Consider the following 25,900-nt stretch of genomic DNA (forward strand, 5'->3'; position numbering starts at 1 on the left):
CTACCTTCTCTCCTCCCCTAGAGTTCCCCCAGCCCCTGACTTCTCCTTCCCTTTAACATGGCCCTGGAATCTCTATGCAAGACCCTCCTACCTTAGCTATCTCCTGTGACTGCCAGCCCTGCCTCTCTTTCTCAGTATCGCCCCGGCTCCCAATGTTCTGGCTTCTGGGACACTTAGCCCTGGCCCTTCCTAATGTCCCTCTAGTTTCTAGCCTGCCCTTCAGAACTCCCAGATACTGCCTCACCCTTTGTCCTTTGTCATGTTCTTGGGTCTTGCTTTAAAAGGCCACAGCTCACCCCACAATCTTGCACAAAAGAAACAGCTGCAGAAGAGTCCCCTGTTTGCTTGGGTCCATGATAAAAGTCTCTCATCTCTGAAAGTTTGAGATCTCGCAGGAGAAGGGTCTATAGCAGTAAGAGATAGCTAGGAGGCTTAGAGTGAAGGACAGAGGTGTCCAGGAGAAAGGGACAAGGAGGTTGCAGGCACCCTGGCCCTGCTCCAGTCTGCCTTGATATTGGAGTCTAAACCATGGTCCACAGCTTCATCTGTTGGCAGTGAGGGTCTGGAAATAGAGAGAGGCAAGTCAGGGCCAACAGTAAGAAGGCCATCATTGTGCCCCGCACCTCCCCTTCCCGGGTGGCTCCCACCCCCAACCCCACTTTTCTTTAAGTTTCCAAATCAACCTTCCTGCAATAATAATGATAAAGCAGGAAGCTGGGCCAGAGGACAGTGCAGATTTTTCTTCTTGACACGGAGTTTCCGATTAAAGGCAGAGGGACATAAATCCTCCTGCGTAATTGCTGTGCTCCGGCTCAAAGCCACTTGGGGGGGGGGCTCCCACCCCCTCGGCACCCCCCTCTCCATCCTGAGTGGCTGGGGAAGGGGGAAGGGAATGTAGCCTTGGTGTACAGGCTGTGCAAGGGGTGGGCTACATGCCCATTTTCCTGCCAGGGGTCTGGTCTAGAAAGACTGAGATCCGTAGTCATGTAAAAGCCTCTGGTTCTCCCACCAAGGAGCCCTTGCCCTTCCCTAGAGTCCTCGGAGACTCCTGGAACTTACGACCTCTCCCACACTGGTAAGGACCTTGAATTCTATAAATTATCATAGGAGATTGATTCAGGAGAAACTGAGGCCTCTTGAATGAACTGGTTGGTGGCAGACCTAATGTTGGACTGCTGTCCTAGCTATATTAATATTTGCTCTGTCACGTGAAGGGAGGAGCTGACAGTGTTTGTATATATTAAATCTCAGGCCCAAGTAGCTTCCTGTAGAGTAATTTTCATACAGACAAACACACACACACACTGAGAGAGCGCTTTTTTAATAAAATCAGGACTATCGCATGCGTTTATCTCCTCTTTACAAACAAGGAGGAAAGAACCCTGGAAGCAGCTGTCAACTGGGATCCCATAGTCTTCTGATTCAGCTTCAAGTGCTTGCCCCGTCTCAAGCATTCTCTTTGCTGATGTCTTTCATTCTCAATTTGAAGCCAGCTCTCCTCCTCCACACAACCCTCCTGAATTAAAACCATTGTTTCTACTCTTCTGTCTCTCCCTGAATACCTTTGAGCCATTCCTAAGTTTTCTCTCACCAGACATGGGGTCTGTTCCCTGTGACCTGTGTCTTCACTACTGTTCCCTTCCCTACAAACCCACACCCTGACAGCTCCACACATGTGTGCATGCATGGCCATGGAAACCCTGGTCCTCTGCATCAGGGGAAATCCCACAGAAGCTCCAGGGGACACGGGCATAGTTCTGGGTTTCACTTTATACCCAGGAGACACCTGACTTGCCTTGCTCTTGAGTCCTGTCTAGCATCATGAGTGAAGGAGCCCCTCAACTGGGACCAGAGAAAGAGATGCCATACTGCCACCAATCTCCAGATACAACCAAACCCAGCTGACTCCTGCTGAGCTCCTTGGATCACCTGACAAGGTAGCACCGACTGGATCCTGCAGTCGCAACTGAAGTCCTGCACCAGCCCAGGGGCACTCTGTGAACACGCCATGCCTCACCCCCAGCAATACTCAGTGAAAGCAAGGACCTGGAAAAGTTAAGTCCTATCTGGGCTGGGGAGAAAGCATAGGAGGGAGAGCCCATCCAAAGCAGCCGGTGCTCAGTTGCAGGCAGTGTTTGAGATCTAGGGAGAAGAGTTTGTAATGGCAGGAGACAATGAGGGGCCTTGGAAAGGATGACAAAGGTGTCCAAAGGAGATGGGAAATGAAGTTGCCAAATAGCCAGGCAGCTGGGCAATGTTCTACCCTGCTTTAGTGTCCAAATCCAAAATGTGATCCACAGCCTCATTAGTGGGCTGTGAAAGGCCTTAAACTGGAGGAGGACCCTTGCTGCCCTGGCTGACTGCAGAGCAGACTGACTTCCTGCAGAGTGGAAGGACTAGGCAGAGGGGTGTGGTTATCAGCAAGATCCTCCAGGGTATGTTTATGTGTTCCTAAGCAAGCTTTGAGCTCCCACATCTTGCTGAGAGTCCTGCCTTGGGTATTCCCAACACAGGGAGAGTCCATGGGAAAAATCTGGAACCTTCTTACAGGAAACCCCAAACATCCAGGATGACAGACCTTCACTGAATATCCAGGCAAGCAAACAGGGAAGTTTTCCACAGCTTAATCCTGTCAAACTTCCTGAGATGTATGTATGGTCAGGGATTGGGTGGGGAATTGCATAGGGACAGTCTATGAGAAGCAAGCTGAGGGCCATTCAGAGGTAACAAGGATGCCCTGGAGACTTGGGGTAGAGAAAGAGCCTCCTGTTCCTATGCACCATTGTAAGAGCAGCTATACAGCAGGCACTGGACCAGGAGGCAAAGACATGAACCTGAGAGGCAAGGGCAGCACCTGGAAGAGCTCCAGAAACTCAGGTCCTCCTCCAACAAAACCTACCTTGACATTCAAGGTCACTGACATTCACACTCACCACAGCTCTACACACCCTGGCTTCTGATGTCCAAAGACACGCATTCTCCTTTATTCTAGCTTTCTTCTTTCCAGAATCCTCACTCACCTTATGACCTGTCCCTCCCTCGAGGCAGGAGAGGAAGCTCCATCCAAGTATCGGACGGACTAGGGCTAGACATTCCGAGCTCCTACCTAGTGGCGGAGACGACTGAGACTGAGGAGCCTAGGGGGAGACCAAGGATAGATGTGTGAGCTTGTAAGTCCAGGCTGGATCCGACTCTGCCTCTTACTGGTAGATACATCACTCATCTGCCCAGGGGTGGAGATGGGGCAGGGGGAGGGGATGAAAAACACCCACAGCCCATTAACCTACTTTTGCAACTTCATTAAAACAGAGTCTCCGACATGTCGCCATAAATTGTCTTCTGAGGAAGAAGCCAAATCCAACACGGAGTTCAAGCAGCCCAGCCTTGCAGAAGTGGCCGCAATATGGAGTACCGAGAGGAAGAGGAACTGTGTGTGGGGTGGGGTGGGGTAGGAGCAGCACTCAGGACTCTGTGGGCTGGGCTACTCCAGTTCCTGGCACAGGGCCTCCTGGTGCAGATGAGAGACAAACAAGGGCTTTGGACTTTTTCTTCTGGAGAGAACAAGTCTCACTATGTAACAGAGGCCAGCCTCAAACCCATGATCCTCTTGCCTAAGACTCCAAGTGCTGGGATTGGAGATGTGTGCTACCACATTTGGCTAAAGAGCAAGCCTTTCTTTTCTCAGTTCTTGGAGGCCTCACTGATGCTTGAGAAGTGTTCTACCGTAGAGCTACATCCCTAACCCAGGGAAGAGCTCTTCTATAGCATTATACGTGTGATGCTCTGGCCAGGAACCCTCAGAGCTTCCTGGAGTCCCTCTCTACAAAGCTAAACCTCCTCTCAGCTTTACAAGGCCTCCTCCAAGAAGCCACGATTTAGAGCTTGGTATGGCAGCACATGCCTGCAATCCCAGGACTCGGGAGGCTGAAGAAGGAGGATCTCCGGTTCAAAATCAGACTGAACTACACAGTAAGGCCCTCTCTCAAAATAAGAAAACAAAACAAAACCAAAAAAGAAGTCCTCAGTTACTTAGCTTCTCTGTGTCTTATTTTACTCATAGGACTTTTTCTTCTGGAGAACAAGTCTCACTATGCAATTACATAATGCTATATAATCATGTGGTTGAATCTTAAATAGGACAGCCTATGGAAAATGCACAACACGTAGGACCGAGCACATTCTAGGGGTCAAATACATTGGCTATTATCATTGTCCTGCACTCATTTACCTAGGCTTTCAGCCACCTCTAAAGGACCTTTGAAGTTCACGGATTCCAGCTCCATGTCTTACACATGGGAAAAATAAGGCCTAAAAAGAAGAGACTTGGGTCAGAATCAGAACCTAGATTTTCTTTTACCCAGGCTCTTTCCCTGAGACATGCCCTTGCCCTTAGTTGAACAATGAAGAATTCATCTGGGGTAGTGTTGGGTTTTCTGTCACTGAGACAATGACTTGAGGAACAACTTCAAAGGCCATGTCTCTGCTCACAGTTTCAGGCCTTTAACTATGGCCTGGGCAACACTGTGTCCAGTGGAGCAGAGCATCATAGCTGTGATGATGTAGAGGACAGAGTTACTCAGCTTATGGAAACCAGGAACAGGACCCTCCAGAGGTATGCCCCAGTTGCCTTCCTCCATCTAAGCTCCACCTCCTAATGTTTCCATCACACCCTAAAACAGCGCCCCCAGCTGGGGACCAATTGGTTCCACATGCAAGCCTGTGGGGAAATATTTCATATTAAAACCATAACAAGCAGACTGGGGCTTCCTCTGCCACGAGCATTCTATTAGGAATGATTACTTTAGATCCTCTTTTCAAAAAGACCTCCCTGGAAATAAAGAACGAAAAGGAAAACAAAATGACTCACTCTGAATCCCACAACAAACGGGGACCTAGGAGCTGAAGAGTTGGTAAAGTGTTGGCCTAAAATGCCCAAAGCCCTGGGTTCAATCCTCACCACGTTATAAGATGGGTGTGGCGATATAAGCATGTATTCCCAGCACTCAGGAAGTAAAGGTAGGAGTCAGAAATTCCAGAACATCCTTGGCTACATATCAAATTCCAAACCATCATGGGTTAAATGAACCCCTGTCGCAAAGCCAAAAATAGAGAGAAAAAGAAAAAGGAAAAGAAACAAAAAATTAGTTTGACTGTCAGAAGGAAACACTGCAGGGCCAAGAGCAAGATGGCCTGGAGCCTAAACAGAGGGGTCCTCTTTTCTCTACACTGGCAGCCTGTCAGAAAAATACCCTGGGGTGTTACAGATCCCAGGCTTAGACCCTGGCAATGTGGTCTCAGAAATCCAAGAGGTGGGGCCCCAGAGGGGACATGTGCTTCCCAGGGCTTCCTTGTGAGAGAAAAAAATACTACAGGAAGTAGTTCCTGGGGTAGGTTCTTTGGGCTTGTCTACTCTGACAGGAAGTGGGGTACCAGGGAGTGAAGCAGACATGTTGGGCTCTGCTGGTCCAGGTATCTCACCCCGACATGCCTCAGTCCTGAGCCTGTAACTCCACCCTAGCTACAGCCCAAAACAGCACTCCATAAAACACACATTGCTTTAATTTTCCTTTGAAGGGGCAATTTAGCAGGCCACCTGCAAGCCCTTGGGAGAGTTAAGGAGATCTATCTTGTTTTCTCCAAGTGCCCTCCCCAAAGTGGATTCCTGAGGTCAAAGTTCACAGGTAACTATTGAGGAGGAAGAGTGTTTGGAATAAGCATAGTGTTTGCTGAGAGTGGAGAACAGAAGTATTTTTAAATTTATATGAAGGAAAAGAGAGAAAGCAGGAGAAAGCCAGGCCCAGCCAACAATGAGGAACACACAAATGCTGTGTGACTCAGCCTGGATCTTTTCCCTCTCTGGGTCTCCTGTAAGCAAATATCTCATAAAGTAAGAAATGTGTGACTCAGCTCCAGCCTCTGGGGCCCTCACACCTACTCAAGATGAGATTCTCTGATATTCATGCTCACAGCCAAACTTTACTTACAGAGCCCTGGCATTTTCCTTTTTGGGATCTTGCCAGGACTCACTAAGAGCAATTTCAGCCCCCAGCAACCACAGACCCTCCTCTGCCCTCAACTTCACCCCCTGGGTTCTTCTGCCTGTCTTCAAAGGTGGATTTTATTAGGCTGCTGGGAGGAGGGAGCCACCACCCTTCCTTAACTTTTTTTTTCCCAGGGATTTTCCCATGGCCTTTCTCTTCTTCTCTCTAGAGCAGGACTGAGGGGCAGCCGCTCCTTGGTCTCTGGATATATCCAAGATCCTTAGGGACCACAAGAGAGTGGGAGATGTAAGGGACAGGACCCTAGGGTGCCTTGCACAGGTACTGACTCCCCTTCAGCTCCCTGCAAGGAACATCTCCTGTCGGTAAGGTATGTGAAGCTCAGAAGTTTGGGGGTACTCTCTGCAGCCTCCACCAACTCCTCTCCCAGGGGTGATGTGGGAAAATGAGGGCTAGTCAGAAGCAGAAATGTAGGATGGGGGTCTCATTCACTCAGGAGCCCTCCCCCTTCTTCACACTTTGGAAGAGTTTTTCTGGTCTCTTAGAATTCCAGCCTCAGTATTCTCAGAGTAGGGTGATAAAACAAGGAGCCTGTTCTCAGGCTAAGAAGGGCTCCAGAGGTCAGGGTCGGGGATGGAAGGCAGGATATCTTGGCTGTGGGCCGGAAGACAGAAGTATGGGAACCCAGGGTGATGGGAAACTCCGGTCCCTGAGGTAGCAGCAGCAGCAGACCTCACCAGGGGCGCCCACTGGAAACTTGCCAAGCTTCTGCAGCCCCGGCATCCCAGTGGGGACCTGAGAAGGCCTGATGCCAAGTCACAGGGCTGGTTCTAAGGGATGGAAGGGCAGATTCTCCCCCAGCAGTTGTCAAGGGGAAGAGAAACAGAATAGAGCCCACACGAGGGGATTGAGAGGACCAGACAAACCTCAAATAGTGGAGTCTTGTAGTACTCTGTGTGTTAAGCTCCCCCTTTTGTCTGTCTGCTTTTTGCAATACTCTACATAGTCCTAGCTGTCCTGGAACTCAGTATGTAGATCAAAGTGACCTCAAATTCACAGAGCTCCCCCTGCCTCTGCTTCCCAAGTGCTGGAATTAAAGGCATGCACCACCAAGCCTAGTTTAGTTCTCAACCTTTTAAATATAAATAAATTGAAAATATAAGCAATAAGAAAGTGTCCTCATTTCATGCGGATATGCCTAGAATTCACACTCACCTACTTTCTCTGGATCTATAACCCGCCCAACTCAATTTCAACACCATCCATGGCTTACCACTTAACCTTCCCTCTAGGAAGTGGCTGTGTGTCAGTCTGCCGCTGGGCCTGTCTCTAGTCTTACCACCATGGATACACAGAATCTCAGAACAGGGAGGCCCCAGCACCTCATGGTACAACTACAAAGCTGACCAGAGAAACTGCTTGCTCGGGGATCACAGAGCTAGAAAGAAGCAGAGCAGGGACTTGAACGAGTTCATTGGTGTGCTCTCCTCTGTAGTCAGGCTCTCAGCCAGTTATACACATAGATGCCAGGCACCATGGTAGGCCAGGGAAGTGGAAATTAATAGGAGCCCTGCTTCTGAGGCTCAGCAAGGAGAGGGAACTATTCCACATCAACTTCCAAAAGAACATACCCTCTCCAAATGCAAAGCACCAATTCCTAAGAACAGTCAAAAGGCATGCATAAAGCCCAGCGCTGCATGAACCAGGTGTGGTGATAAACACATGTAACCCTGAAACTTGGGGAATAAGAGCAGGACAGGAGTTTAAGGTTATCCTAAGTCATATATTAAGTTCAAGGCCAGCCTGGGGCTACATGAGACCCTTTCAAACAAACAAACAAATAAACAAACCGGTGTCAAGTATATCGACATGCTTCTGTAATCCCAGCACTCAAGAGGGAGGGAAGTAGATCAGGAGTTCATGGCCAGTCTGGGTTGCACAGCAAGACCTTGCCTTAAAAATGGGACCTGAGAGAGCTAAGCATAGTGGAGCATGCTTTAGCCCCAGCACTTGAGAGGCAGAGCCAAGTGGATCTCTGTGAGTTTAAATCTAGCATGATTTATACATTGATTCACGGGACAGCCAGGGCTAGAGAGGGGTTAGAGAGGTGGCTTTGCAGTCAAGAGCAGTTGCTGCTCTTCCAGAGGACCCAGATTCTATTCCCAGTAACCTCATAGAAGCTCACAACCATTTGTAATTCCAGTTTCAGAGGATCATGTGCCCTCTTCTGGCCTCTCTAGGTACTACATGTTACACAGACAAGCAGAAAAAACATCCACATATAAAGTAAGAAGAAATATTTTTTAAAGGTGGAAATAGCCTGAGAAATAACACCAAATGCTTCCTCTACCCTGTCCTTATGCCTCCTGGAAGAGACAGGCACAAACCAGCAGCTATTGAGTGGCACTTTGACCACTCAGGCAGAGGCAATGCAAATATAAATAATTAGTCTTCATTGGAGACTTCATCTTTGTATGTGATAAGGCTGGAGGCAAGTTGGGACTAGATCAGAGAAAGCTGTGAATTCCAGCTGGAAGTCAACTATTTTTCATCGGAACTGGGGAATTACAGAAGGTTTCTATCCGGTGTGAAAGAGAGTCTCATGCAACAGGATTAGAGCTCTGCCCTGGAAGCAGCTCACAAATCAGACAGAATGCCTGTGAGAAAATGTGAAGCAACAAGAATGTTGGTGTGATACTGTCTCTGGAGGTGAGTGTGTGCTCTCACATGCAGATACATGCACACATAAGCCTGGTGATCTAAGAAAGCCTGCTTCCAACCAAACTACCCCAACCCGCTGTAGTGGGGAGGTGATGGACTTCCCTTCCCCCTTTGCCTCCTCATCTTCCTAGATACCTGGCTGGGCAAGAATGCAGCCACCACCCTTCCCTACCACCACCACCACACCACCACTACCACCCCCCACCACCCCCATCTTCCCTCCCCCATGTCCCCAGGCACCTTGTGTATCCAGGCTCTCCCTCAGCCTCCTGCTCTAACTCCAGTCTGCTTCTGCAGTTACTTCCGCAGACACATACACAGCCAGGAACAAAGTGAGCATCTCCCCCACCGGGCAATGCTCCGAAATCTAATGCCAGTAGTGGCTGACACCACCTCAGCATGAGATGGAGACTGACCATCCTTCAGTCTGATGATGACCTCCAAAAAGTAGTGAAGAGTCCAGTACTTCATGAGGTGGAAGGACATTGCTGATGAAGGCAGGACAACTGAGGGGACTGTGTCAACTCTGAGGTGGGGACATGACTGAAAAGATATAAGTAGAGTTGGGGAACTATCCAGAAGAGAAATCAGTGGGGGACATGAGTGACTGACCTCCTGCCCAACCCCCCTCCACTCCTCACTGAAGTCAGGGAGACCCACTGGCATGGTTTAAATCTGAAATGTCCCTTACAGGCACACATTTCAAATGCTCAGTTGCCCAGCTAGTAGTGTTACTTTGGGAAGCTTGGAACCTTTAGAAGGTAAGCCTAGCCAGGGATGCCAAGATGGCCTAGTCGGTGAAGCACTCAACCCACACACATGTGGGGGACCTAAGATCAATCCCCAGAAGCTAAGTAAAAAGCCAGGTGTGGTGGCACACACTTGCCATCTCAGCAATGGGAACACGGAGAGAGAAGGATGCTATGGCTAGGTCACTGGCAACCTCCGACCAGTGAGATCCTGTCTCAAAGAGATAAAGCCACTAGAAGCTGACCTCTCACCTCCATATGCAGATACACTCACGTGCACCATGCACCAACAGATATGCACCTGCACATGTGCGAATGCAAACGCATGCACAGAGGGTGGACCTACCTGGTTGAGATAGGTCACAAGGGAAAGATATTGGATGTTTATACCCAGCCACCGGTTCCTCTTTGCTTCCTGCTCTGCTGTGACATGAAGGACATCTACCAAGCCCCTCCTCCCACCCCTCCCACTGTGAACTAAGCTGATTCACCAGGCTTTCCTCACCATGATGGATTAGACCACGAGTCAAAATAAATCTTCCTTTCAGCCGATTGTCAGGTACTGTGGTCACGAGAACAGTATCATACCTCCATGCTGGACAGCTGGTTTCTTCCACCTTTTTTTTTTTTTTTTTTTGAGACCTGGTTGCCCAGGTGCTTAGGTTAGTCCTTATCCTTTCTCCTTCACCCCAAAGATAGGTAACTGCAAATAGTGAATCCTGGGTGGGGTAGTCATCACTGAGCTGTATCAGTTAGCAGTGATTAGCAGTTATCATATCTGCCTCACCATAGCCTCTACCACCCCAGAGAACAGACACAGGTTGGGTACCAGCTCTTCACTCACCCTTCCCCAGTCTCCCAGGATTCTCACTTAGGAGATAACAGGAGCTCAGAAGCAGCAAGCCTCGTGGAGGTCCCATATCCCCCATTTCAGTCTGCTTGGTCCTCAAGCTCTGGACATGGAGAATTGCTGAATACATGCTTTTTGACCCTTAAGACCTTGGTGCCCCTGGGGGAAGTCAGCAGGAGCTTTACCATCTTTTCAATCCTGGGGTCTGTCTTCCCTCCCCAAGTCAACCCAGACCAGAGCCTCTGGCATCAGCATATGACAGGCCCCCTTCTCAAACAGCCAGCATCACCCACTCCTCCCTTCCAAACAAAAGGAGGGCATGAGGAAAAGCCTGGGACTTTTCCTCATGCCCTCCTGCTCCAACTCCAGACTATCTACAGCTGAGGCCTGTGGGTGACCTGCTGGGTAAGAGAAGGAGATCCACCTCCTCAGAAGTGCCACCATGCTCCTAGTCCCTCACGTCTGCCTTTTTTTTTTTTTCAAATGTGCCTTATCCCTGATTATACCAGGCATTTCTCTGTAACACCTCTCCTTGATCTTGCCCTCTGTGGGAAGGACACGAGGAAGAGGCCATTTATTTTTTAAGTCCTATGCCAATATACCAGGTCGCCAGCACTGTTGTCTCCGACAAGCTTTCATACTACCAGCCTTGCAGAATAGCTCCCCTCATTTCATACCCCTGACTGATGCCCCTGCAACCCCATCACCAGGGGCACTGGGGGAAACACCTGCCTCTAGCTCAGGATGGCAGCCCTGGCCCCCAGAGGGGAAGCTGCCTCACACAGCCCAGCCCCCAGTCCTTGTTCTAGAAGGAGGTAATTAGGAGCCGTGCAGTCCTTGTCCCCCAACAGGTACAGCTAAGCAGCAGCATCCATCATCAGGGGCAGCTGCCAGAGATGGGAAGAGTCACATGACTGGGAGGGACCAATAGGAGCGTGAGGGGAGGCCTCAGAGCTAGGGATTGGCTGGGCTGAAGCAGGAGAGTTGAGGGCTGTTGGGGATAACCTAAGAATGACCTTGTAGGGACTCTAGTGCCCCTGGCGCTACCCTGTCTCCCAAGACATCCTTCCATCTGCCTCCAGCTCCTCATCTGAGGCCCACCTCCCTGGCGCTCTAGCATTTTCTCCTGCCCTTACACGTCATTGATTTAGGCCCATCATTTTTCTCTTTTTAAAGGACAATGGCCTCTTGTATCTTTACCTAGTCTGAATGAGATGAAGACAGTTTTCTGGCCAGAGTAGATGGGTGCTGATACCTAAGGTAGAAGCTGAACTGAGGAAATCCCAATACAAGTGCAACCCCTGATTGTCCATGTGCATGCCCCGCTGTGCCAGGCCATGCCAGACAGTGTGTATGAAGAAGTATGTGCTGGCAGTTGTACACAGGGTATGGCTACAGCCCAGGATGTGTTTTGAACACTTGCACTGATTACCTAATGTGCTGCAGTGCCCAAGGAAGAGCTGGACCTTGTACTTTATTTTTGTGAGTGTGTACAGGCTTACAGTCACATGTCCCTGGACCTGTCGCTAACACGAAGGACTTCACCTTGACTGTTTCTGACCCAGGTAAAGGAACTCTCCCCCCCCCCCCTTACTTGCCTCTTACTCCTTGGCACACCTCCAAACCAGATGAGGAACTCCCTCCTCAGCCCCAGAGCCACAGGTCAAAGTGGCAGCTGGCAAGAGAGAAGAAAGGGGGAAGAGGAGGGGGACTTCCCCAACACCTGTGAAGGGTCTTCATTACATATGCAGATGTACTCATTAGCAATGCAGAGCACTTCCTGAGCTAATGGCTGCAGTGTTTCTGCGAAGATGTGCTGATCAGGGACTGTGGGAAGGAGAAGAGGTGTGCCAGGGCTCTCCATCCCCCCAAGGCTGATCCCTGGCAGGCTTCGGGAGGGGAATGGGGAGGAGCCTACTGCAGGGACAAAGGACAGCAACCAGCAGGCTTCTGCTACTGCAAGTCTTTGCATAGGGCATTTGACAATTCTTGGGCAGACTGGACAGAGCATAGCTTTGCTTCTGTCAGGACCAGGACCAGCAGGAGGAACGCTGGTGCCAAGTGCACCATTCTCCTCTCCCCACCCCCATCTCTCCATCCCCCAAGCTCAAAAGCTGTGGTCTGAAGGATGACCCTAGTCTCTGCCCCACAGGACACTGGGAGCTCCCTCCCTCTCACTGGCTTAACAGGCATCCTCAGGCCTCATTTCTTCCCACCTATGCCCTTGAACACCCAGAAGAAGAAGGGGAAAATACATTCGACAGTCTGTCACCCCAATTATAACGAAGGAAGTCGGAGTCAGACTCTCCCTTGCCTACCCCTGCTCTTGTACGCAGCCATGTACGAAAGAGCCATTTCTTGGAGCTCATTTGTGTTGTTTCAATCTCACTGTCACCAACATGGCACCAGAAACAAACACAAGCAGTAACCATCAACCCACAAGCGTCCTCAGAAACACAGGAGCATCTGTTCACCTCCTCACAGAGGCACAGGCCGCCCTGCTCATATTAACTTGTTCTTAAACACACACCCACGCTCTCCTCAGCTTCTGCTCTCATTGTGCAAGCATATCACCCCCGTTTTAGGGACAGAATCCACAGAGACCTCCCCTGCCCTACCCCCTACCTCTCCTTTCTTTGCTTCTCCCTCCTCCCTCCCTCCCTCATCCCTGGGCACCCGTTTGCCAGGGTTATTTATAGAAGCAAGCGATAAATTCAGTGTGTTTCTCGGCGTGCAAAGCTATAAATAATGGCACAGATCATTAAACCCCGAGAGCAGGCCCAGCCGCCCCGCAAACAAGATGAAGTACAAACCACCACGTGAGAGGGAGAGAGGGAGGTACAGGGGAGAACCGCAGGCCCAGCCTGTACCCCTCAACCCAGACCTAGGGAACCTGGGCTTCCAAGGTACCTGTAGGGCCCAAGGGTGGCCCACCCTCTCTGTCCTCTGCCTCTTACTTCCTGCATGTTTCTCCCATCTTCATGTACCTCTTTTTTTTTTTTTAACTAATTATCCTTTACTGTCCTGTCAATGAGGTGAGGAGTTATTTTTTTTTACTTTATTTTTATTTTATATTCATTGGTACATGTATGTGTCTGTATGTCTAAATACATTGGTGCATGCATTTCCTATATGTCTGTGTGAGACTGTCAGAAACCCTGGAACTGGCTTTACAGATGGGTTGAGCGGCAATGTGGGTGCTGGGAACTGAACCCAGCTCTAACCACTGAGCAACCTCTCCAGCCCTATTTTTGTTTTGTTGTTGTTGTTTATTTGTTTGTTTTTCTTTTATTTCAAGACAGGGTCTGGCCATGTAGCTCTGATTGTCCTGGAACTCTCTATGTAGACCAGCCTGGCCTGAAACTCACAGAACTCCACCTGCCTCTGCTGGAATCTAAGTCCACATCAGTGTTTTCACATACCACCCCATGTTTTCCCAAGTCCCCTCTGTTCTTCTCCTTCTGTCTCTCCAAGTTCCTTCCTGCCATCTTACGAACTGCCCTTCATCTCTCCCTCTCCATCTACCTGTTTCTTCCTTCCTTCCTTCCTTCCTTCCTTCCTTCCTTCCTTCCTTCTTCCCCCCACTCCATGTCTGCAGGCTCCAGGAGAGAGACTGATCCCACCCAGGAGCCCTCAGAGGCAGAAAGTTCCCTGTCAGCAGAACCCTGGTAAAGGCTGCTGATTCAGTGTCTGCAATATCCAAGGCGGAGGCGGTCGGCAGGGGCAGGGAGGAGGACAAGGAAGATGGATGAGGAGGGAGATATCATGGACAACAGGGACAGGCTCAGGATGAGGGGCTTTCTAGGGAACAGAACCAGAACCAGGCTCTGATACCAGCCCATCACCACTAGCTGGTCAGCCCAGGGAAGAGTGCTTTCAAGGTCTGGAGGGAGAAAGCTGTGGGAAAAGAACAGGAAAACACAGAAGCAGAGGGGAGGTGAGGGGAGCCTCGAGGGGAGCCACTGGAAAAACCGAGAGAGGTGTCAGAAGCATCAGAGAAGCCAGCAGACAAGACAGAATGTGATCCCACCCAATGCTACCTCATCCCCAGATCCATGCAGACCACAGAGGCCTCATTGCCTACCTGAATATAGGCCAAAGTATAGAAAGTTTGGGATCCCAATTATGACCACCCACCCCTCTCTCCTTCACTCTCAGGAAATGTCTCTACCCTCTGGGGTTCACCCACCCTTTCCTGGCCTGCAAATTTGCCTCAGCCCCAATGGTCTCTACATTCTAAACATCTTACCCCTTCCCACTGAGCCTACATTGGTCAGCCAGGGAAAGACCAAGCAAAGCTCAACTGGGAAGCAAGACCAGACCCTAGAGCAGTAGTCTCGGTTTTGTCCTTTTCGGGATTGGGGAGGGGTATCAAGTGAGCAAATTCCAAATGGGAATGGTAGAGACCAGAGTCTGCCACCAGCCAGAGCCTACGCCTGAAGGATGACACATAGGGCCAGTAAGATCTGACTGACTGGACAGTGGGCCTGAACAAGGTATGGCCTGGTGTTATGGCCAGAGATGGATGGTAAAGCCTGGAGTCTTTGCCACCTGCCCTGTACTGTGGTCACACGAGCATCTGCTCCTACTCTCTCCTGGGCAGATTTGATGCACAACTTGGTTATTTGCCCAGGGATTTATAGTAGGAACCAGCATTGAAGCTAAATCCCCCAGCCACTGAGTTAAATCAGCTGCTGCGATGGGCCGGAACGAGGGAGATGTTGGGCTGGGAGGCTGCACAGTGGGGCTGGAGAGGAAAACACTTGTCCCTGCTTCCTGGGGGATCCCTGTCTATAAATCCCCCCCAGGCACCCATTAGGTCGAGCAGTCTCAACAGACTTTAGTGCTGGTGACACAGAGGAAGCCACAGTGGGCAGTGCTTGAAGAAGCAGGCTGTAGCCAAGGGCTGGGGTAGAACTACAAGAACAGCTTAAAGCATTGGGCTAGTCACAGTGGGTGCCACAACTCTGTTTTGAGGGCTGTGTGCAAGGGAGTCTCTAATGACAGGTTTTGAACAGCCAAAGTTCCCTGGGGTCAGATCCTTGCTCAGTCACTTATTGTGTGGCCCCTAGGCAAGTCCCCAATACCATTGTCTCACCAGCAGACACCTCCTAGAGTTTCTGTGACTAAATGAGATACAGTGCCCAGCTCTGTGCCTCACGTTACAGAACAGACTCTCAGAGCCAAGCTGGGAGTGTTTAAAGGAAGGAGGGGCCATCAGAGCCTTCGAAGATTCTAGGGGTACCACGAGGATGCTTAAAGAAAGAGGAAGGGGCTGAGAAGTTACCTCAGTGAGAAAAATGCTTACTGTGCAAACATAAGAAAGTGTTTGGATTTTCAGCACCCATATAGAACCCAGGCATGGCTGTAACCCCAGTACCGAAGGTGGAGAGAGGCAGATCTCAGTGCTCCGTGGCCAGCCTAGCTGAAAAGCTCCAGGTTCAGTAAGAGACTGTCTCAAACATTAAAGTGAAGAGCAAGGTGAGAAGATACCTGAAGCCAACCTCTAGCCTCCACTCAGACACACACATTCACACATTCACACACACACACACATGAGAGACACAGACACAGAGACAGACTACACACACACATATGTGAGAGAGACAGAGACAGACACAGAGACACAGAGACTGGACAGACACAGAGCCAGGACCCCCCCCCCCACACACACACACACACACGTAAGAGAGACAGACACAGACACAGAGACAGACTCTAATTAATTGAGGTTAAGATTCTCAGTCTCACTGTGAGAGTGAAACCAACCTCTCCCGGGTTTCTGATAGAGCCCTTTAGGTGGGCAGCCTGCATTTGCCTGTCCAATGTGATTGACTGAAAAGCCTTCAGCAAGCATTTTTTTTTTTGCTTCTCTAGACCTGCTCTGCTCGTCTACGAAATGGGCACAATAATAGTATTTTTCAAAGTTACTGAGAGAATTACACGAGACTGTACACAGCTCTGGATGGAGTAAGTGCTGATTAAATTTAGCCCTGTTGTTACTATGACTTCATCAGGTGAGCAAGTAAAGGTTAAGCATGGACCCTGAATCTAGCCAGCACCTTCCTGGATCCAATAGTGTGGCTGATAATGAGGTGCAAGAGGAGAGACGTATGTAGGGAAGGCTAGAAGCATAAAAGGAAGATGGGAGTGGACAGGAATAGAAAACATGACAGACTTAGAGCAGAAAAAGAGAGAGAAGGATGGGCCAGAGACACAGGAGCTGGAATGAGGGAGGAGCTAGAGTTGTAGGTGTACTGAGAGCAATGGAAGCCAGGAAAGTAGAGAAGCAAGAGTTAGAGAACAGGCTTAAGACAAAGGTGGGAACCACAAGGCAGAGATGCAAGGCTTCTGCCTGAGCATGATCTGAAGTTGGCTCCCTGGCCTCCTCACAGTTCATCTTCAGCTTGGCTTCTCTCAGCCTCCCTCCCACCACCACAAGCCTGCCAGAGGAAGCCTGGGGTGCTGGGACTCTGGGTACCAGATCATAGGGAGAGAAGAGCCCCAAGGTAGATCAGAGCCCAGAGAGTCAGCCTCCTTCTGGCAGATCCCACCTCATCAGCATGTTGACCTCCGGGAACATAGCAGTTACCACAGCAAAGAAAAGAGAAGGGTCTTCACATCTACAAAGAACCCTTGTGACTCAGACAGCATGCATGGCCTTACTCATTATGGCCACCACACATTTCAGAGCAAGAAGCAAGCTAAGGCCTTGTGCTGTGAGGCCAGGAAATTCCATGCCCCTACCCACTGTACCTCTTTCCTTGACTCTCTTTCTACTGTCCAATCTTCACTTCTCTTTTCCTAGCACGCCACCTCACGAACCTCAAGCTGGCTTTCTGTTCACTTTCCAGGCATTTGCAGCAGAACCTGGTGTAGCTGACTGCATAGACCCTGGAGCCCCTTCACTTGGGAATGAGCTGGAAGGTGACAACCCAACTGAAATCACATCACGCAGCTGCTGTGGTACAATGTGACAGGTGACATGTCGCATCTTCAGGACCTCAGTCTCCCCCATTTCCACCCCAGAGGACCAGAGATGGCCTGCCATCTAGGACCCACCCATGAAAGAACCAGAACAAATGAAGAAGTGGAGTGAGAAATGTTCCTGGGAAGAAAAACCTGGAATGTACAGCTACTGAAGAGGAACCCAAAGCTTAATCACAGACTCCTAACATCAAAATAAAGGGAACCAGATAGCAGCATTAAAAATCTCACTCGCCACACAGGGCGGTATTCACCAGCAATCTTAGCATTTTGGAGATGGAACCTGGAGGATCGGGAGTTAAAACTCATCTCCAGATACATAATGGGTTCTAGGCTACCTGAGACTCTGTTTCAAATAATAAACAAGTCTCCCCCATACCAGAAGGCTTATCAATCCTGTTTCCAGAACCAATTCCTTGCCATGCATCAAAAGCATGATCAGGCAGGGCCAGCAAGATGGTTCTCTGGGTAAAGTACTTATGACCTAGGTTAGATCCCTGGAATACAGATAAAGGTTTCCATAAAGACAATGGATTCTGTAAAGTTGTCCTCTGACCTTCCAATGATCCTTCATTGGCAATATATACACACGTGTATACACAATGATAAATAAATAATTTTAAAGTTGTACCTACTTTGATGAGTATGAGTGCTTTTATAGATGTATGCACGTCTGCATGTCTGCATGCATGTACACCATGTGTATCTCTGGTACCCATGGAGGTCATAAGAGGGTGTCTGATCGCCTGGAACTGGAGTTACAGACAGTTATGAGTCACCATATCAGTCCTGGGGACCAAAACTGGGTCTTCTGTAAGTGCTCTTAATCACTTAGACATCTCTTCAACCTATAAATGAAATTAAAGAAACACACACATATGATGTACATACACATACACACACACACACTGGAGAGATTGTTCAGTGATTAGAGCACTTACTGCTTGCAAAGAGCCTGAGTTCAAGTCCCAGCACCAACATGGTGGCTCACAGCCCTCCATAAGCTCAATTTCTGGCCTCCAATTTCAGGGGATCTGACACCCTTTTCTGGCCTCCAAGGGCACCAGGTACACATGTGGTACACATACATACACATATTCAGGCAAAATATTTATACATATAAGATAAATATTTTAAAAGTGTTTAGAAAACAATGAAAGGAAGGGCTAGCAGGATGTCTCATCAGCTAAGGGGTGGCCACTGTTCCTGCAGAGGACATGAATTCTGCACCCAGCATGTTGGGCAATTCGAGACACCTGTAATTCCAGCTTCAGCTCCCTCCCCTGGCCTCATTCACATACACACACCTACATACAGACACATGCGTACTCAAAATACGTCAAAATAAATCTTTTACAATGTGGTGGAGGCAGGAGGATTTCTGTGAGATCCAAGCCAGCCATGGTTACACAGAGAAAATCTCTCTCAAAATTAAAAATATAGATAAGAAAAACTGTGATCAACAGCAAGGATTTAGCTTACTGTCATCACTATACAAATTCTAGATTTTTTTTCTTGAGATGTGAGGCAGAGAACCTTTGTTGTGGAACTGGAAGGCAGCTGGGTTGAAAGAGCTCAAGGTCTGATCTGAAAGAAATGGAGGAGATAGACATCATGGTGCCCCACAAAAGCCTTCCCAGAGCAGAGAAGCCCCAAGGGGAAGGCAAGTTCTCCGGTGGGTTTCCTGCCCCACGCCACTACACACACACTCCCAAATGGCCCATATGGAACTAAGCCCCTGCCAGCCCGTTTCTCTACTTTCTACCCAACACTGCTGTTCCTAGCTGCTTCTGATCATTAGCATACCAGCAGCCAACTAAATAAATCAAATGAAAACAATACCCCACACCTTCTACAGGACTGACACCTCGGATCACCTGATTCCCATTCGCTGTTCTAGCACACACTCACCCCTCTTCCCAGGGCCCCACACCCTCTTCAGTAGTCTCTCCATCCTCCCTCAAGTCAGAATTTAAATCCCTCCCATGTTTCTCATTCTCTCACTTTAAAACAAAACAAAACAAAGCACCCAATATCTCACATATCCCAGATTGCCCTAGAACTCACTATGTAGTCAAGATACCCTTGAACTTCTGATCCTGCCTCTGCCTCTGCCTCTGCCTCTTCCTCTGCCTCTGCCTCTCTGCCTCTCTGCCTCTCTGCCTCTCTGCCTCTCTGCCTCTCTGCCTCTCTGCCTCTCTGCCTCTCTGCCTCTCTGCCTCTCTGCCTCTCTCTCTGCCTCTCTGCCTCTCTCTCTGCCTCTCTGCCTCTCTGCCTCTCTGCCTCTCTGCCTCTCTGCCTCTCTCTCTCTCTGCCTCTCTGCCTCTCTCTCTCTGCCTCTCTGCCTCTCTGCCTCTCTGCCTCTCTGCCTCTCTGCCTCTCTGCCTCTCTGCCTCTCTGCCTCTCTGCCTCTCTGCCTCTGCCTCTCTGCCTCTCTGCCTCTGCCTCTCTGCCTCTCTGCCTCTCTCTCTGCCTCTCTCTCTGCCTCTCTCTCTGCCTCTCTCTCTGCCTCTCTGCCTCTCTGCCTCTCTGCCTCTCTCTCTGCCTCTCTGCCTCTCTCTCTGCCTCTCTGCCTCTCTGCCTCTCTCTCTGCCTCTCTCTCTGCCTCTCTGCCTCTCCTCTGCCTCTCTGCCTCTCTGCCTCTCTGCCTCTGCCTCTCTGCCTTTCTGCCTCTGCCTCTGCCTCTGCCTCTGCCTCTGCCTCTGCCTCTGCCTCTGCCTCTGCCTCTGCCTCTGCCTCTGCCTCTGCCTCTGCCTCTGCCTCTGCCTCTGCCTCTGCCTCTGCCTCTGCCTCTGCCTCTGCCTCTGCCTGCCTCTGCCTCTGCCTCTCTAGTGCTGGATGACAGCTGTGTACCTCCAAGACCATTGTGTGCAGTGCTGGGGAGTCAAACCTAAGGCCTCACGCACTCCACCAGATGAGCTCCATCTGCGGTCTGTACTTCGTCACTGTTTCTCCCTCCTCCCTGGATGGTCCTCTGTCATGAGTTCACCTGTGTGCCTGGTCTGAGAGGCAGTTTGGGTTACACTTGAGGGTTTAGAATGAAAAGTACACACCTGGGCTCAGCTTAATTTTCTCTTTGTAACTCACAGTGTTCCCAGAGTAAGGAGACCAACTAGGGACTGGGGGACTGCAGTCACTTCAAGAGCCCTGACCCCCGTCATGGGTAGAGAGGGCCTTTGAGAAAGAGGCTTTGATGTGATGTAGTGGGTGCTATAGGTGCTCCCGGCCTTCCTCAAACTGTCCAGCTAGGGACTTCTGCGGACCTTTGGGAGCTTTGGTGCTTCTTTGGCTCTTCTCTTGCTGTCTCTCTCCCTCAGTCTGTAATCTCTTAATTTTAGGCTGAGGGTGCCTTGTGCCTGAGAATGGTCCCTCAAAATGTAGCCTGAGAAACATCCACACATGCATGTCCAGAAGACTGCAGGAAAAGCAAACTCTTGACTCTGCCCCAGACCCATTCTGTCCCATGCAAAGCTTGCAATCCCCAGGTGATTGGAGTTGAAAGCCATAGCCTACACTTCCAGAAAGGCAGACCAGGGACCCCACAGGCAGAGTGCCCAAGCCATTCATTTATTAAAGCTCCTATTCGATAAGCAAGGAATAAGCACCTGCTGAGTGAAGGATGCCAGGCACTGGAGAATAAAACTATGAATGACTGGGGGGACTGGAGAGATGGCTCGGCAGACAGGAGAACTGGATGCTCTTTTAGAGAACCTCCGTTGGTTCCCAGTACCCACATGGTAGCTCATGATGATGTTACGTCAGTCCCAGAGGAGCCTATACTTTCTTCTTCTAGCCGACATGGGTACCAGACATGAACATGGCACACAGACATACACATTAAATAAATAGACAGATACCTGTGGATGCCTAGGTCTGGGTGGCCAGGCTGAGAGAACAAGTTTATTCTCACCTAGTTGTCTAAGCCCAGCTCCACAGAACAGGGCCTTATTTAACTGAAGACTCTCTCATCCCTGAGGCTGATAAGATTCATCCTTTGGATCAAAAAGCAGACATCATTAGGAACAGTAAGATGGGGGGCAGGGGGTCTGAGCAAAAGGTGGAAACTCCTGAATGTGCCCTACCATTCCAGGGGCACACTCAAGCTTGTGTTCCCCACCCCCAATGTTGAGAGGGACCCAGGAACTTAGGCATGCTAGACAAGAACTCTATCATTGAGCTATACCCCTTTGGCCTCTTTATTAGGGCCCCCTCCAGGATGCCACTCTGGCTTCCCACATCTCCTAGAGATAACATCGTGTCAGTCTCTCCCAGCCCCCTTTAACCCAGAGACTGAAACAGTGGAGACAGGCTCCGCCTAACAGAGTAAGCACAGGACAGGGGACCAGTAGGAACTGGTTGAGACTGGTTGAAGGACCGGGAGAAAAGTAAGGAACACACAGACTCAGGGGTTGGGTGAGAGTGATTGCTGCATGCAGAATGGGACCAGCAAGGGGGGGGGGGGGGGATCAGTTAGGAGTCTGCAGCAGTCAACAACATAGATGAACAAAACTAGCTTTGCCTGAAATTCTTCAAGTGGAGAGAGTGAAGTCCGTAGCTCAGAATTATGTTACATTTTGATAATAGGGCTGAATCATGTGAATACATACTGGCCTGGGTATTAAGAACTCAGGAGAAAGGAAGAAGATGACTGGCTGTTGGGTTCATTCAGGGCCTGAGCCACCTGACAGGATCAGCAATCTAAAGATCTTGGGACTGGTTCTAGAAGATCTGGTCAGAGTAAGGTTTGTAGGACAAAAAGGATCTAGGGTAGAGAGGAGAGACCACACTGGGAAGTCACCAAGAATGAAAGCAAAGAACTGAAGACACTTTAGTGAAAGTTTCTGAGGAGTGAGAATATCTCCTGCCTCTGTTGTCTCCTTCGAGCCTCTGTCTCATGGGTGTAGCCTTGTGCTCAGTAGCCCTCTGCTGCCTGTGACAGTGCAGGTACACAAGGAACATTCAGTTCTGCTCTAGGGGCCTTGGTCGCTTGCTGGCAGGAGTCCCCAAGCAAACTGTTTCTCAAGGCCTCAGTTTCCCTATTGGCAAAGCTTTAAAGAGGAGGCAGGATTTCAGACCCTATTGATCTGTTTTTCCTGGTCTAGAAGGCTGAGCATCTGGAATCTTGCAGGCCCTGGTCAACAGTGAGTGGCACAAAGTGCCCAGAGTGGCTGTTGTGCAGAGTTCCCAGGGGAATGAAGCCAGGACCATATAGAAAACGACCAATGAGGGCTGCTCAGAATGAGGAATGGCCAAGTCAAGAGTCCTCATCCCACATCTCTCCCCCAAATCCTCCTCAGCAGTTTTTTTTTTTTTTCCATTCTGTTGCAATATTGAAGTATCTGTGCTCTTGTCTTTGGACCCCTGAAGGATCACACCCAGTATCACTGAGGACTCCTAAATCTCTATCGCCAGCCTAGTCTTCACAGGAAACTAAGACCCATGAGCCTCCTCTACTTGGATCTTTAGCAGGCATCTCACACTAAATGTGTCCAAAGCATGTCTCCTGATGCCAGCTCCTTGGTATTCCATGATACCAGGTAATGACAAGTTCCATGTTCTGGTCACTGGTAGGAAACAAAACAACACAAAAACCTCTTAGTTTTTCCTTGATGATGCTGCTTCCACGGTTCCCATCTGACTCACCGCAACCACCCCCCACCCCCACCCCGAGCTGACTCTGCAACATTCATCCAGGCCCCACTCTCTCCTTGCTGCTACAGTGCACTCTTGGACGTCCTTGTTTCCCACTGCATTCTCAACATGACAGCATTGAGTAGTCAAGGGGAGTATGCATATCACTCTCAGGCCCTGACTCTCCAATGGCTCCCTGTCCATTCAGAGTGGAAGTGCAAGTTTAGCTGTGACTCATTAGTCCCCACATGATCGTGATTAGCTTTCTGTGACCTCTTAGAAGCCACAGCTCATTCCCTTCCTTATTTTCCCTGCTCCAGCCATACCGGCCTCAATGCCATTCCTCCAGCATGCCAGACTGCTCGCAGGAGGGTTTCCCCTTGCTGTTTGTCTGCCAGGAAAGATCTTCCCTAAATCTGCCTGGGTCGTCAGCATATGGTAAATGCCAGGTTCCATATGTTGGGGGGCAGAACACAGATATGCAAGGGAGGGAACGGGAAGATGAAACAGGGGAGTCGGGTACCACACAAGACATGAAATGGCTTGTCTTGCTTTCTGTCTTCCTGGGATTCTGTCTTCAGAAGATCAGGGATCTCGGGGTGGGGCTGCTCTTGGTTCTTCAGCAAGTGGCCCCTTTCATACTAACCTCAGGGCTGATGGACCCACATCTATCAATCTCAGGACTTCTGGACAGGAGCCGTCTGATGGTCCTGAATGAACAGGCCGGTCCTTTCTATGCTGAAAGGATACAGAGAAGAAGCCACCTCTTCCAACCATGCACTTGTTACCACCACCTTCTGCCTCTCCTTCAAGCCTCTTACTCTGGTGCTAGGATGTAGGCTTGAAGAGGAAAGGGAAGGGCTCAAGGTAAAGGGCACAGGAGGCCTAAGAGAGTAAACTGAGGCAGAGAGAAACACAAGCTGTGCAGAGCCAGTGACCCAGAGATAGAGCGGAATTGCACAGGCCAAAAGGGGTCCAGGTCAGAGGTGGATGCAGCCAGCAGGTGAAAAGCAGCAATGCACTGAGGGCTGGGCGCTCTGTCCAAAGGATTAAGGTAGGTAGGCTTTGGAAGTAAGGAGCCCAGGACAGCTCCGAAGAGGAACAGGCGGGGCGGCGCGGGCAGCAGGACCACACGCTGCCGGGCTGCGCGGGCGGAGGCAGACTGAGGCGGGCGGAGGCGGCGGGCTCAGCGGAGCGGGCGGGCGCCGGGAGCGGGCTCGTAAAAGCCGCGCGGCGCGGGGAAATTGCCGCCAGAATCGCTGAGCTCCACAAAACGCCGCCCGCGCAGCCCGCCGCCGCGCCCGCTCCAATCTCCAGCCTCATCGGCGCGCGGGCTGGTTATGCATTTAAATGTTATTTAATTGGATTGCGGAGGAGCTGGGGGCCAGAGTGCCCCCGCCTCCGCCCCGCACGCGCTGCACGTCTGTTTTCCGAGTCACAGATTGCCACGCACCCCCTCCTGCCCAATCCTTTGCCTCCGACGCTTCTCTCCCTCCCTTCTGAACCCGGCCAGAGGACACTCAGAAAGACATCAGCCTATGAAGACTGAAAACTAAGAGGCTACGCACGAACACACACACACACATCCTGAAGACGCACAAAGACATAGCAGCAGCAAAAATTGGCTACACTCACTTATACCAGTGTCCATCTGGAAGATTAAGAATGGCAAACAAATATGGTCCCTAGAACCACAGAAGTACACAAATGTGTATTAACACACTCATGCTGCAAGACAAAACATCACCTGACCTCTCCCGGGGTAATGACACTCACAAAGCGACACTGCCAAGCATGGGCAGAAAGGATGCCAAAGCATGACCCTCATAGGGTAAGGCAGAGACCCTCCCCAAAGCTGAGTAAGAAGGGAAGCCTGTGTTCACTCTTACACTCAGCCAGACCACCACCTATTTGCTTTGCCTATTCAGGGTTGGAAAACAAAACCTTTTGTTCAGCGACATACTGTCCTCCCAAACCACAGCACAGGAAGCTTCAAGAGGCAACTGCATTTGTAAGGATGTTTTTTAAACCGAACAAAGAAAGAAAATTGAGTCCCAATTACAACAAGCGGGATAGCAGATAGACACCAGGAGGGCCTTCCTGAGAGGATAGAAACTGGAATCCCAAGAGGTGAGGTTGGCCATGTGTGTGAGGTGGGGAGCTAGCTAAGAAGTCAGCACCGTGGAGGTTAGGGTCAAGGGTTAAGGTTAGGGAGGAGAGCACGTCCTGCATAGGCAGTTCTCCACAGGCTCCCAGCCAGCAACAGTTAACTGTTGACCTGAGATGATCAGGATTACGCCACTTCAATTAATGAAAATGGAAATGGCAACCTGGCTTGGCACAGGTCCCCGCAGAGGACCATTCTGGGCTCTCCGCCATCCCTTCTGCGAGCAGGGCCCGGAGACTTGAGGATCTGAGCGGGGCTGTGGGGACAGAAGAACAGGCAAAATGTACGGGGGGGTGGGGGTGGGGGAGATTCTATTGCAGCTGACCTGCTTGCATTGTATCTGAGAGCATGAGGGCCCAATCAGAGAAGAGAAAGTATCCTCACACACAGGCTAATTCAACCTTGTCTGCTAAAGTGTAGGTTCAGGCAGGCTGACAATCAGGCTTCTGAAAAGAAAAGCAATTGGTTTCCCCCTAAGCAACTTATTTCTGCATCATCTGATGGCCATTGCTGGGCAGTCGATCCATGTGTCTAACCTCAATGTCTCATGCTCCAGTTGAATTTACTTCTCTGGGGAAATATCGGAGGGAAGGAGAGGGACTGGCATTCTAAATAGGAACACTAGGAGAGCTGAAAGTTGGTTTGAGATAGGCCACAAGCTCTAATCTCTATTCTTTTTCCCACTCTGCTACTAGCTCTTGGCCTCAACTATGACCAAGCTGCCTTTCCAGTACCATTTGTTGTTGTTGTTGTTGTTTGTTTGCTTGTTTGTTTTTAAGATTTATTTATTTAGCCG

General features: G+C 50.1%; 1 long non-coding RNA gene across 1 annotated transcript; it reads right to left on the reverse strand.

The window, feature by feature from the left end:
- Positions 1–339: 339 nt before the first annotated feature.
- D930007P13Rik (Riken cDNA D930007P13 gene) lies at positions 340–24,098 on the reverse strand. Its single transcript, NR_045743.1, has 7 exons — positions 23,584–24,098; positions 22,785–22,870; positions 21,217–21,298; positions 4,229–4,308; positions 3,288–3,508; positions 3,021–3,137; positions 340–562 (listed from the first exon to the last, which is right to left on the reverse strand). It is a non-coding gene; the product is annotated as a Riken cDNA D930007P13 gene (long non-coding RNA).
- Between the last annotated feature and the right edge of the window lie 1,802 nt (positions 24,099–25,900).

This window comes from Mus musculus, chromosome 15, assembly GCF_000001635.26.
Source record: "Mus musculus strain C57BL/6J chromosome 15, GRCm38.p6 C57BL/6J".
Classification (NCBI taxonomy): domain Eukaryota; kingdom Metazoa; phylum Chordata; class Mammalia; order Rodentia; family Muridae; genus Mus; species Mus musculus.